Genomic DNA, 12,505 nt, shown 5'->3' with positions numbered 1-12,505 from the left:
AGTTTTTATTGAAGCCTTCTCCGTGCGTACTTATTTTGTTTTAGTGAGTCGTAGCCCTCCTCCTCACAGACTGCTCTTTTATTTTGAAGTTTTTGAATCATTTTTTGAGTTTGTTGGAATACAAGAGCAGCTATAACAGTAACACTGTGTGTGTGTGTGTGTGTGTGTGTGTGTGTGTGTGTGTGTGTGTGTGTGTACATTTGAATGTAGTGTGGTTGAGAATGAATCTTGAAGTTATTACAGAGCTGATTCATGAGGTTTAATGATGAAGTATTGGGGGGGGGGATTAACTGAGGACACATGAATTATCTTTAGATCATTTCTCTCTATTGTTCAGATTCATGATTTTATTTTTATAGATTGTGAAAAAAAACATTTTAGTTTAGTTTTTATTTGTTTATTATTATATAATTATATATAATTATATTAACATTTAAGGCCATCCACAACCTCGCCCCCCCATATCTGTCCGACCTCCTCCCGCTCCCTCAGATCCTCTTCCTCCACACACCTGTCTGTCCCCTCCACCTGTCTCACCCCCACGGGGAGTAGAGCATTCAGCTGCTCTGCTCCCCGTCTCTGGAATCTACTTCCACCCCCCAACTCAGAAACATCGATTCATCCCCCCATTTCAAATCACAACTCAGAACACATCTGTTTAAAACTGCCTTCTCCATCTGATGCCAAGTGCTCTGTCACTTTTGTATTATTCTTATTTTTATATTTCATTTTTATTGTTGCTTCTTCTTAATGTGTTTTTAATGTCAGTGTGTGTATCTCTGTACGGTGTCCTAGAGAGCCAAGAAAGGGGCCTTTAAATAAAATGTATTATTATTATTATTATATTTGTTTATTATCATATCAAATATATATATATTATATCATATTAATATTATATATATAATTATATATATATATATTTGTTTTATTGTTTTTAATCGCTCCCCTTATAAAGGATTAATAAACACTTCATAATGAGGTTATTAATTCAGTTGTCGACACTTTGTAAATCATAAAAACACAATTATAAACATGTTCACTATTTGGCAAGTTGAAGTTAACGCTCCCTAATCATTAATCTGACTAATGAGTGATTACCATTATAACTGGTGACAGGAGCCTGGTAGTAACTCATTACTCAGCATTAACTGTTGTAACTTGTTTATTTATGATTTACAATGTGTTAACAAGCTAATTAATAACCGGATTATAAAGCATTTATTAACCTTTTAATGTATTTGATCAGATGTATTATTACATCACTCATTAGTCTCACCTGTGCTGTGCACCTGTCACCTGTGAATCGTTCCGTCTGCCGAGCTGAACAAATAAAGTTTGATTGATTTTTCAAACTCTTTCAGATGAAGAAGTGAAGCTCTGAGCGTCTGCTGGTGTAAGTAATGAAAAATCTCTCATTAACATATTAATTGAGATTCTCCAACAATCATGTTTCTCCAGTGGATGAATTGAAATCATTGTTTGAGTCGGGGGGAGATTTAATGAGGGGGGAGTCTGATAACGACGTCTCTGTGCGTCACTTAGTCTGTGGCGTTAGGAGAAAAGCTCGTCTCTCACCCCGCGACCTCGGCCTTCTGTAATCTGCTCCTCATTCAGCGCCGCCGCCGCCTGATTGTTTGAGAAATGAAAAAGCCATTTTGCAGCGGGCGGCGCTCTGAAAGGAGTCGCCTGTTCTGCGGCATGGCCCTCGTTGTCAGAGCTCACAGGGGTCGCCGGAGGTCAAGGGAATTATGATTACGCCACGGGCTCACCACTCGTCCGCCGCTCGGCTCTATATTCCCCCGAGTGACCCGGCGGTAAAGAGGCAGCGTCTGCGGCGGCTGATGAAACTGGATCTCTCTGCGGGAACATGAGTGTTTTGTTAAGAGCGGAGTATCACTGTTGTTCAGTTCAGGAGGTTCATCTCGACAAGATGGAGGTCGGTTTTCATTTTTTTATTTCTCGAGCGGCTTCACCGCTTCCTGACGGCGTCGGCGAGGAGGTTGTAAAAACGTGGTTTCAGATATTTGTGACAGGAGACGACAGGATGCATCTTCACTCACTCTCTGTTCACTGACACAAACAAGGTTCATGTTTCATCTCAGACGCTCACAAACACGTCAGGCTGTTTCTACTTCAAACTTTTTCTGTTATTTGTTTCTCTGTTTCTCTGTGTCTCTGTTAAAGTGGCAGCAGACTGGTATCGATGTCTTGTAGTGACGGAGACCACAGGCTTTCAGACTGCGAGGTGTCAGACACAGAGACAGGTGACAGGTGAGAGCAGGTGCTGTAAAAACAACAGGAAGGTCTGTAGCTGTTGTAGCAGCAACTGTGACAGAGCAGGAAGTGAAACGTGAAGCTGCAGTTCCTCTAACCACCACTAGAGTCTGGCTCCAACAGTGAGTCAGTCCCCATAGACTCCCATGTTAAACTGTCCAACTTTACAGCAGAAATAAACATGTTTACAGCCTGGGACAGAAACTGTTTTCCTCCTTCATGACACCTGTTTATATAACTCACCTGTTTATACAACTCACCTGTTTACATTTTATGAAGGACTACAGTTATGGAGGATTGAGGGCGTGGCCTCTTTGAGTGACAGGTGGGTGTTGTCACAGTTAGCTAGCTGCTAACAGCTGACTAACAGAAGTCTGAGCTTCTGTTTTTAGAGGTGAGTGAAACTCTAGTGTTATTTCTATTGTATGTTTGCACTAATTAGCAGGTATCAGTGAATGTGCTCGTCATACCTGGCTTGTTAGCTTAGCTAGTTATCGAGCTAATTAGCACATGAATTAGCCTTGGGTTAGCTTTCGAGGAAGACATCCAGCTGTGCTAATGATGCTAACGGTAGCATATACTCGTCACAGTTGTTACACCAACACAAACTGAAGTCTCAGCTCCACAGGGACGTCTGTCTGTCTGTCTGTCTGTCCGTCCGTCCGTCTGTCCGTCCGTCCGTCCGTCCGTCCGTCCGTCCGTCCGTCCGTCCGTCCGTCTGTCTGTCCGTCTGTCACTCACCCGCCTGGAGACGGTCGGCTCGCTGGCCAGAGATAAGGAGTCGCTCCTCAGGGACAGGAGGTCGGAGCAGGTCATGTCTCCTCCGTCACTGCTGGAGCTCAGACTGGGTTCTGAGAACATGGTCAGACCTGCAGGGATCACCAGGTCTGAGGGTCTCTCTGGTCTCGGAGGCTCCGATGGTTCTGCTGGACTCACTGGTGGCCCGAGCGGTGCAGCCAATGGTGGTCGAGACTGGAAAACACACAGGGAACACATTAGTCTTTGGTCCCGAGTCCAAGTCAAGTCTCAAGTCTTTGACTCTTCGGGGCAAGCTAAGTGCGACTTGAGTCCAAGTCACAAACTGGAGACCTCGTCTCTGGAAACACTTTAAATCTTTCAGCCAACGTCCAGGAATCCTGAGGAGGTTTCCTGAACTCACTCCCCATCACACTGAGAGACTAAATATATCAGGATGTTCATGATGGAGCTGATGTGTAAATGAGCAAACCTCTCCTACCTGCTGTCTGTGTGTGACACCCCAGGAATAGTCCTCACACAAACAACACACACCTTCTCCGTGTGAGCATCGCTCCACACAAACCAGCAGCATCAGTTCCAGTCTGGGCTGGTGTCCCTCACACGCTCCGAGGTGCTGCAGCATTAGCATATGAGAGAGTGTTTACCGCTCAACAAAATGTCCGTCTGCCTCCCTCAAAGCGCCGCTCATCTTCACACGCGGCGCACACAGCCGATGGGCTGCCGCGGCCTGTTCACTACAATTAGGCCCCAGAATGCAACAGACATCAGCAGCAGTTTAACATCTCACACAGACACAATTGTCCTTTAACTGTTTAGGACTGGAGTCCCAGGAGAGCTAATTATACTGCTCCACTCTGTATATCCCTGCCACACACACACACACACACACACACACACACAGCCTGATAAAACACATCACACCTATCATTTTGATTTCAGGTAATTATTTCAAGTGCTACGTGGTTCTCAGTGTAAATAATAATGACACTACTTTACACTTCAAACCCGGTTCCTGTCGGGCTTTTAGTTGAGATGTGATCATCACACTGAGGCCTCAGGTTTACACTGTTGTACGTGTTCGGCGGTGAAGACCGGCATGTTGCGTGTCACCCAGGTGTGACGCACACAGAGAGATCAGGTGGAGAAATTAATAAAGACTGCCAGTAAATTAAAGCTGTGTACGTTTGCTCATTATTCTCAGTGTAAAGGCAGAACACTGTGAAACTATGGAAAACTGTTACACAATACTTTATAATATATAATAAAATAATTCATATCTTCTCACAGTAACTGAGTCTGGCTGACAAACTATTTCACCTTCACATTTGAGCTCTGATATAAAATATATATATAAGTATATAAAGTATATATTTACATGCAGTCTGTGGCTCAAGTCAAGTGTCTCCAGATCTGACTCATAAATGAAAAGTTTATTGTTGCCATTGATCCGGCGAGTTACTCTGTATGTGATCAGCTGTGATCAGCTGTTTCTCTGGTTTCTAGGTGGAGCTCTGGAGCTTTATTGTGGAGGGACATCAGAGGTAATGAGACGTGGTTTTGAAGGTGTCTGTTGAGGGCAAACGAGCTGCAACAGCAACAACAAGAAAACTCTGCGTATCATCCGCACAACATCAGAGCACCAGGCCTCCAGGGGGAGCTACGACCCGAGAGGCCAGACCTACGACCTGACCTTTGACCTTTGACCTTTGACCAAACGAGAGAGTATGAGGGACGAAAGTGGAGGCAAAATAAAAAGGTTTGTGTTCTTTTTTACATTTTTACAACATTATTAAAGAGCAACAGAAAACGTAGCTAGCGTTAGCGTTAGCTTCTTTATAGTGAGCAGGGTTCCTCTGAGAGCTCCCCCTGCAGGCCTGGAGCTCTGTGCTGTTCATACGCACAGTTGTTTCTGTTTTGGAGCTTCATGTGTTTTTGTTGTTGCATCGTTTCTGGATCTGCAGCTTGTTTGTTGTTCATGTTTTAGTTTTAACTTCCTCGTCGTCTCATTCGCAGCTGCTGATCAGTAACTACAATAACTTACTTCCTGTAGTTTTTAACACACCTGCACACACCTGTCCCCTTCCCCTCACACAGTGTCTCCTCCTCACCTCCTCCCCCTTCGTTTTTAAACCTGTGAAAAACAGCTGAACTTTCACAGGTAGATATATGTAGATATATGTTGTGTCAATAAAGGAAAGAAATATTTCAGGTTTTATTTTTCTGATATTAGTCTGTGGGAGGAGACATGATGTTCTGTAGTTCAGTACCTGGTTGTTTCATTTCAACAGTTAGATGTCTTGATGTTGAGATGAATGAAGCTTCTAGTGGAACATGTTCATGTCTGAAGAACTGAACTGAAGCTGCACAGACACATGAAAACAGGAAGTCCAGGTTTTAATTAACATCAAATCAGTCTTTGAGTGAACGGAGAAGAAAGAGGAGAACTCCTAACGGCAGACATGTTTGATGTGCAGTGTTTAATGAGTCACATGATCCTGCTGTATGTATGGAGAGGACACGTGAAGCGTGACGTGTCGGGATCCTCCTGAGCGTCTGACTGTCACTACAACAGGAAGAGACCTCACTGAGCACGCTCTAATTGGTGCAGCTGACTGTCACAGTGGCTCATCAAAGTGACCTGATGCATGTTCACGGTGCAGCGAGAAGAAACTCGGCAGCGAGGAGTGTGAAGACTTGAAGGGAAACAATGAAATCAGGACGTGCGTCACCAACGAAGAAGAAAGAACTGATAACGTGTGTGTAACAGCAGATCTGAGGACTGTTAGGACGCGTCTCTGACTCTCAGTCCTGAATGAGGACGGAGTCTGTGACTGTCTGAAACATCAGGCGACAGGTGCAGCAGGTGCAGCAGGTGCAGCAGGTGAGGACGCCTGACGGAGACTCGTCTGATGATCTGGGACACGGCTCATCACGGGGATTTCTAACATTGTTGTGGAGAGACGTGAGAAGAAAAACGTCCTGTAGCTGTTGAATTCCTCCTAAAACTGAGCTCAGTGGTTGGATAATGTTCCTCAGTCGGCCATTTTTATTCCTCTGCACCGGCGTCCGTCAGAGCGGCCATTTTATTTTCAGGTTGTCCGTCTCATTCTCATGGACACGATATCTCAGTAACGCCTTGACTGACTTTGGCAGAAACATTCACCTGGACTCGAGGATGAACTGATTAGATTTTGATGGTTAAAGGTCAAAGGTCAAGGTCACAATGACCTCACAAACACTTTTTATCTATAACTCAAGACTTCACAGCCGTTATGACCAAATGTCACACCAATGGTTGATATTTTATGACTCTGGATAAACAGGATGTGACCTGCCACTAGTCTGAGTGGAGGAGGAGGACATTCTAGTTTTATATTGAAAAAAGTCTTGATTTACCCAGAATTCATTGCACCACAGTCAGGCTTAAGATAGTCTCTGTGCCGCAGAGGAATTCAGACTCAGAGCTGAACTGATTTAAATGAATCTCCTCTCACCAACAGTGTGAACCTCGGCTGCAGGTGAACTCAGGTGACCTCTGCAGGTGACCTCTGCAGGTGACCTCTGCAGGTGACCTCTGGCTTCAGTATTTTCTGCGGAGGCTGTGCAGACCTGATGTGACGCTGCCGCAGCAGCCGCAGTGATGGTTGATAACAGAAGAAGATGGAGGCTTAACCCTGATAAGGTGCTGAATGGATCCCCCACCCCCCCCCACCCCCCACCCCCCCCCACCCCCCACCCCCCACCCCACCCCACCCTGCCTGGATTGGCATCTGTGATTCCCGATGCAGCAGAGAGCAGATCCCCCCGTGAACACTCAGGCCTGTAAATTGTTTATCAGACACTAATGCAGGAGCCTAATCCTATTTGCATTCATATTAGTTCCCGTATCACCATCTGAGGGAATGACTTATTTGAATTCTTCTGAGGGGTAAATAACTTTATGCATGATATCAGTATCTTCATAATTCACATCAGTAAAGTCAATTTGGTTTAAGTGCTCCTCCGCCGCGTGCCGCAGTGCTTCTCAGGAAACTTATTTGGAGGCGGTTCGGATCAGTGAGCATGTACACACGAGGGCGGGAAATGGAAATCTATCAGAGATATGTGGTGAGAGAGTTCATATTCTCAGAGGCAGGTTCAAACACACTGAGCTGAACCTCAGTTTATTAGGAACACCTGACTGAACCTGGTACAGGCTGATCCACCAGAGCTGCAAAGAGAAGCTTCTGTTGTTGAACAGGTTTTATTCTGTAATTATAATACAACTGTCACCGGGATCTGAAAAAGAGAGGGACGTCGTCAAGGAAATTCTTACAGGAAGGTGACCAGATTTCTGAAATGAAAACTAGGACATTTCCAGTTCGATAGTCAATAAATCATTTCAATATGTTTTTACCTATGAAATAAAAAAAGACAGTCCTGGCTTCATGTTTTCTGACCATGATAACTGTTGTACTGTAATAAACTATGACGAAGGCTGACTACCTTCCTTTGAAGCAGTCGTGAAGTCCTATTGTCTGTCTATTTCTCAATTATTTAAATTCCTTTAATCTGTAAGGGTCCACAGATCAAAAGAATCAAAATCATTTTTCATGACAGACTGTGAATCTTGTCGTGAGTCCAACTTCTTCTTCTTCACTTCTTCCAACATAAAAACTATTTTTTCAAGTTTCGGCAGGGGGGGCTTTGGGTGTGTTTGTTTATGTTAGTTTACTGCCCGGTTATGAACTCCTGACCAATGAGTGAGTCCGCTGACCTTTTCTCTGCACACGGACAACAAAATGCTGGACGTCTGGTTTTAATCCACAGTTAAAAACGGGGACATTTGTGGGGACAGCTACAGCCGGGGACAGGCCACCAAAACACGGGGACATCTGGTCACCCTATCATATGGTCCATGAGGCGAGACATGTTCGTGAGTGTCCACGTCAGTCCGATGGACTGCGCACATAGGCCGCACATGCTCCAGATAACAAAATGGCGTCTCAGGCCGGGAGCATGCCGGCTGCGTTGCGTGTGCATAGTGGTGTGATGTAAACTGATGTAGGGCTGGAAAACTAATGATCAATTTGATTATTGATCACTTTGAAGATTATTTTGTCAATCGTTTGGTTGGAGTGACCTTGTCTTGTGTTGAGCGACCAAAAATCCAAAACCCAAAGAGATTCAGTTTCCTGTGATCAAAGTTCCTTACTTGAAAAATATGATTATCAAAACCGTTTCAGATTAATTTTATCACACTGATAATTGATTAATTAGGACTCGTTGTTTCAGCTGTAAACTGAATTATTAAAATTCTCCCACACTTTTGGCTAAAGTAACTAACACCCATTAAAGTATCGGAACCAAGCTACAAGCTAAAAACCAGACTGTTTTTCTCAGTCGATGAAATGTTGACATTTTTGACAAATCACTGATTTGTCCCTCTAATCTAGAGACTTCATGATTATCGTCCTCTGTGAGAAAACAAATAAGTGACTGAGTGACTGTGGGTCTGTGAACAGGGAAGTGGTGAAACTGTCAGGAATGAAGAAGCAGGACGTTTGTGATAAAAGCCTCTAAGATCATTCCTCCTCTCGTCATTCAAACACACGCTTCTGGAAAAAGAGAATATTTAAAATAGTTCACAATGAACAAATACATTATTGAAAACATCCAGCGAGCCTTAAGAAGTGACGTGTGGAAACTAGACCTGAATCCATAATTACAGCTGCAGACCCACAAACTCTGAGCACAGTAATATGAAAATAAGAAAATCAGTTGAAGAAACAAAAACGTGTCATGGTGATGAAGAGGAGCTGTCAGGGAGGCCGGGCTTTGAACTTGATCACAGACATCGTTTAAACAAAGAACAAAGACTGCAAATGTGGAGAAGAAAGATGTACCTGAGAGAGCGGGAAACAAAGGGACTGAGGAAGACGAGACATTTGGCTCCGCCGCAGATGAAGCCCATGAATATACATGAGAGCTGATCTTCATATTACTTATCACCATCAGGCTCCGACTCACCTCCTCCACCTGAGTGACGACCAGCGCCGGGACGCTGCCGCCCGACTCCCCGGGTTCGTTCTGATTGGCTGCTGCAGTCATCAGGTCCTGGTCCTGGTCCTGGTCCTGGTCCCGATGCTCAGCTTGGTTCTGATCCTGAGGTGAAGCTTGGGGCAAACAGACAGAGGAGGATCAGACTCCTTGGACAGGATAATAAAGGATAATAAATAATCATTATTATTATTATTATTATTACATACATATTGAATTAACAGTTATTCCTCACCTCTGCCCAGATCAGCTGTTTGACGCTGATCCTGGATCTGCTCAGTTCCTAACAGATCCTGATCGACCAGAGACGGACCAGACTCAGTAAAAACTCCACCTCGCTGACGACCATCATGGACTTCTGGTGGATCCTGGTTCACGCCCTGAACCTGGATCTGGTCCTCAGGTGGATCAGGGAGACATTGTGTCTGGTCTTTGGTCTCCACTTCATCCAGAACAGAGTAAAGACTTACTCGTTCCTCTTTGACACTCTCAGGGCTCTGGGGTTGCTGGTCGCGGTCCTGAGGTGGATCCACATCCTGTTCTTCTTGTGTCCGGTCCGGTGTGGTCTGGTGTGGTCCTGGTCTGGTGTGATCTGGTCTGGTCCTGGTCCGGTCCGGTCCGGTCCGGTCCGGTCCGGTCCGGTCCGGTCCGGACAGATTGGTGAGCAGCAGTTTACGGCCTCAGCTCAGACGTCTCTCTGAAGCCTCTTCACAGCTGCATCTCAGCAGTTAATGGAGAAATCCCCGGGGTGGTAATTACTGAGCAGATAACAAGAATTGTTTTCATACTTGGATAATAACTATTAAAAAGAGTGTTTTCCAATTTATTAAACACACTGTCTTTAAGTAACCTCTGGACACTTGGCCCGCGGGCTGAGCTAATTTATGAGCTGCTGGGGGAAAACAAACGAGCTTTTCTTTCATGTGAAAATCTTCACAAAAGAGTCGGTGCCGTGGAGAATACGGAGCGAGCTGCGCCGCACATTTCCCTGAATATTCAACTTTGTACATGCAAATTGTTAACATAACTTTTTGATATGATAAAACCTCAGCGCAGTGTCATTTCATGGGCAGGTCTACCGGGGGTCTCGGCCGGGCGATGATGAAAGAGTCATCCCAGCTTTTCTGAGCCATTACTTCCTCCTGCAGGAAGCTGCTGTGTTTAATATGGGCCTCTCCAGCAGAGGAGAGCGAGGGGTGCGTTCACCTCCGCCGCCGTGCAGCGCTTTAATGAAAGATGCTTAAAAAAGCGTGAAAATGCCACCGACTAATCTGCTCAACCCATCTGCAGAGGAGCAGCTCAGATAGAGAGGCTCGCTCCATTTCACCCCCCAGTGCAGTCAGGCTCATGATGAGCTTAGAGAAGCTCCTTAAGGACAATGTTTTCACATTACTCAGGCTTCATTATCCCAAATCAATACTCGTTTAGCATCAGGTTACAGACTCCTCCTCCAATCACAGCTCAGGAAAATATGAAGAGGACTGCTTTTAATGAGATGATCTTTCTGCAGACAAAGTGTTTCAGTCAAAGTCAGTTAGTTAAACGTGAATCCAGTTAAAAAAGTTCTGCATTAAAACATCGTCTCGTCTCAGCTTCAGCACCAAACTGTCAGTGAGAACACAGCCAGTCCTGCTGAGATCCATCATTCATCTATAAAGACACTGGGCTGCTGGATGATCACCTCCACACTTTAAACAAGTCCATAAAAACCAGCTATAAAAGCTGGGAAGAAGAAAGTGGAAAGTGGAAAATCTGCATGTTTTGTAGCTGCTGTTCAATCAATCAAAAGAAAATTGATCTTTTACTATTTTGATAATCGATTGTTATTTTTCAGGTAAAAATGCCAAACGCTTTAAAGGTTCCAGGTTCTCAGATGTCAGAGCTGAACATGTGACTTCACTTCCTGATGAAGTTTCCTTCAGTATCAGTGAAACAGAACATCATGACACACTGCAGACAGGAAGTGATCGCAGCTGATCACAGCTGATCACATTCATTAATGACAGTTTGACTACAGGGAAACCAAACTAACTCACTGAGTCCACGGCAACATCATACTTCCTGTTTACATCAACCAAAGCACTATGGGAACTGTAGTCCCAAAACTAAAAGTATGATTAATACATGATAATCAATGATGACGACGATGATGATCCTGTTTTCAAGTGTCATGATATGATCAGGTTTTTTTTTTACCTGAACAAATAATCAATGAAATAATCAACAGATTAATCACCAATGAAATTAACGGTTGGTTGCAACCCTAAAACACTAATTGAGACAAGCTAGACATGCAGGTCATCCAACTTAAATAGATGCTGGATAGTTCACTAATTAGGATCAACAGCAATTAATCAATGAAGCTCCTGACAGCAGCCGTCAGCCCGGCCTGCGACCTGGAGGCCGAGCTGGTTCCGCTCTTACCTGGAAATCTGGAAATCCCTGCCGCAGAGCCTCGTCTGAGAACTTGAGTCTGTTCAGCCGGAGGAACGACCACACGGCGACTCCATCATAAACGCAGACGACGGGTTTCAGCTGGTTTCAGGGACGGAGAGAAAGACTTTCACTCTTCCCCTGCTGAGAGGAAAGCCGTCCTGCAGTCACCACTCTGCTATTTATAGGAGCCACAAATCAGATTAGGCTGTGAGTTTAAACACCGGCCTCACCTGAGGAGCCTGCCTTCACCCAACAGACACACTGAATGGGAATGTGAGAAAAGGATTAATAACCTGCTTCCAGGGCATCAAACTACCCACAATCCACTGCAAACCACTGCTTATTCTATGATCCACATGATAGGGACTGTAACGAGCAGTAAACAGTTTAGAGCTCCAGTCCAGATACTGCAACAATGACCCACCTCCTCAATCATGAGCCTAAAAGAAAAGGACAGAAAAAGTGAAAGACCTGACGATAAAAAGCTAGAATAACATTAGCAAACAAAATAAGTAAACGAGTCAGAACAAACACTTCCCTTAATCAGTAGTTTCCATTAGTCAGTCCAGCAAAGCCAGCAACTGCCCCACGACCCAACTGTCTTTCCTGGTGGAGTATCAGAGTCAGTCAGTCCTGGATCTGCAGTTTTAAATGAGATGTGATTTGTTGAGTCAGCCAGAGGCTCCAGGGCTGGACTCATGTGCACAGAGTCCTGAAGGTCTCCCACAGAGTCCTGAGTCTTTATTTTAATAAACCTGATCACACTGATCATTGATGGTCTGATCACACTGATGGTCTGATCACTGATGGTCTGATCACACTGATGGTCTGATCACACTGATGGTCTGATCACACTGATGGTCTGATCATTGATGGTCTGATCACTGATGGTCTGATCACACTGATGGTCTGATCACTGATGGTCTGATCACTGATGGTCTGATCACTGATGGTCTGATCACTGATGGTCTGATCACTGATGGTCTGATCACTGATG

Source organism: Seriola aureovittata, chromosome 10 (genome assembly GCF_021018895.1).
Source record: "Seriola aureovittata isolate HTS-2021-v1 ecotype China chromosome 10, ASM2101889v1, whole genome shotgun sequence".
NCBI lineage: Eukaryota > Metazoa > Chordata > Actinopteri > Carangiformes > Carangidae > Seriola > Seriola aureovittata.
This window is presented reverse-complemented; position numbering follows the sequence as displayed.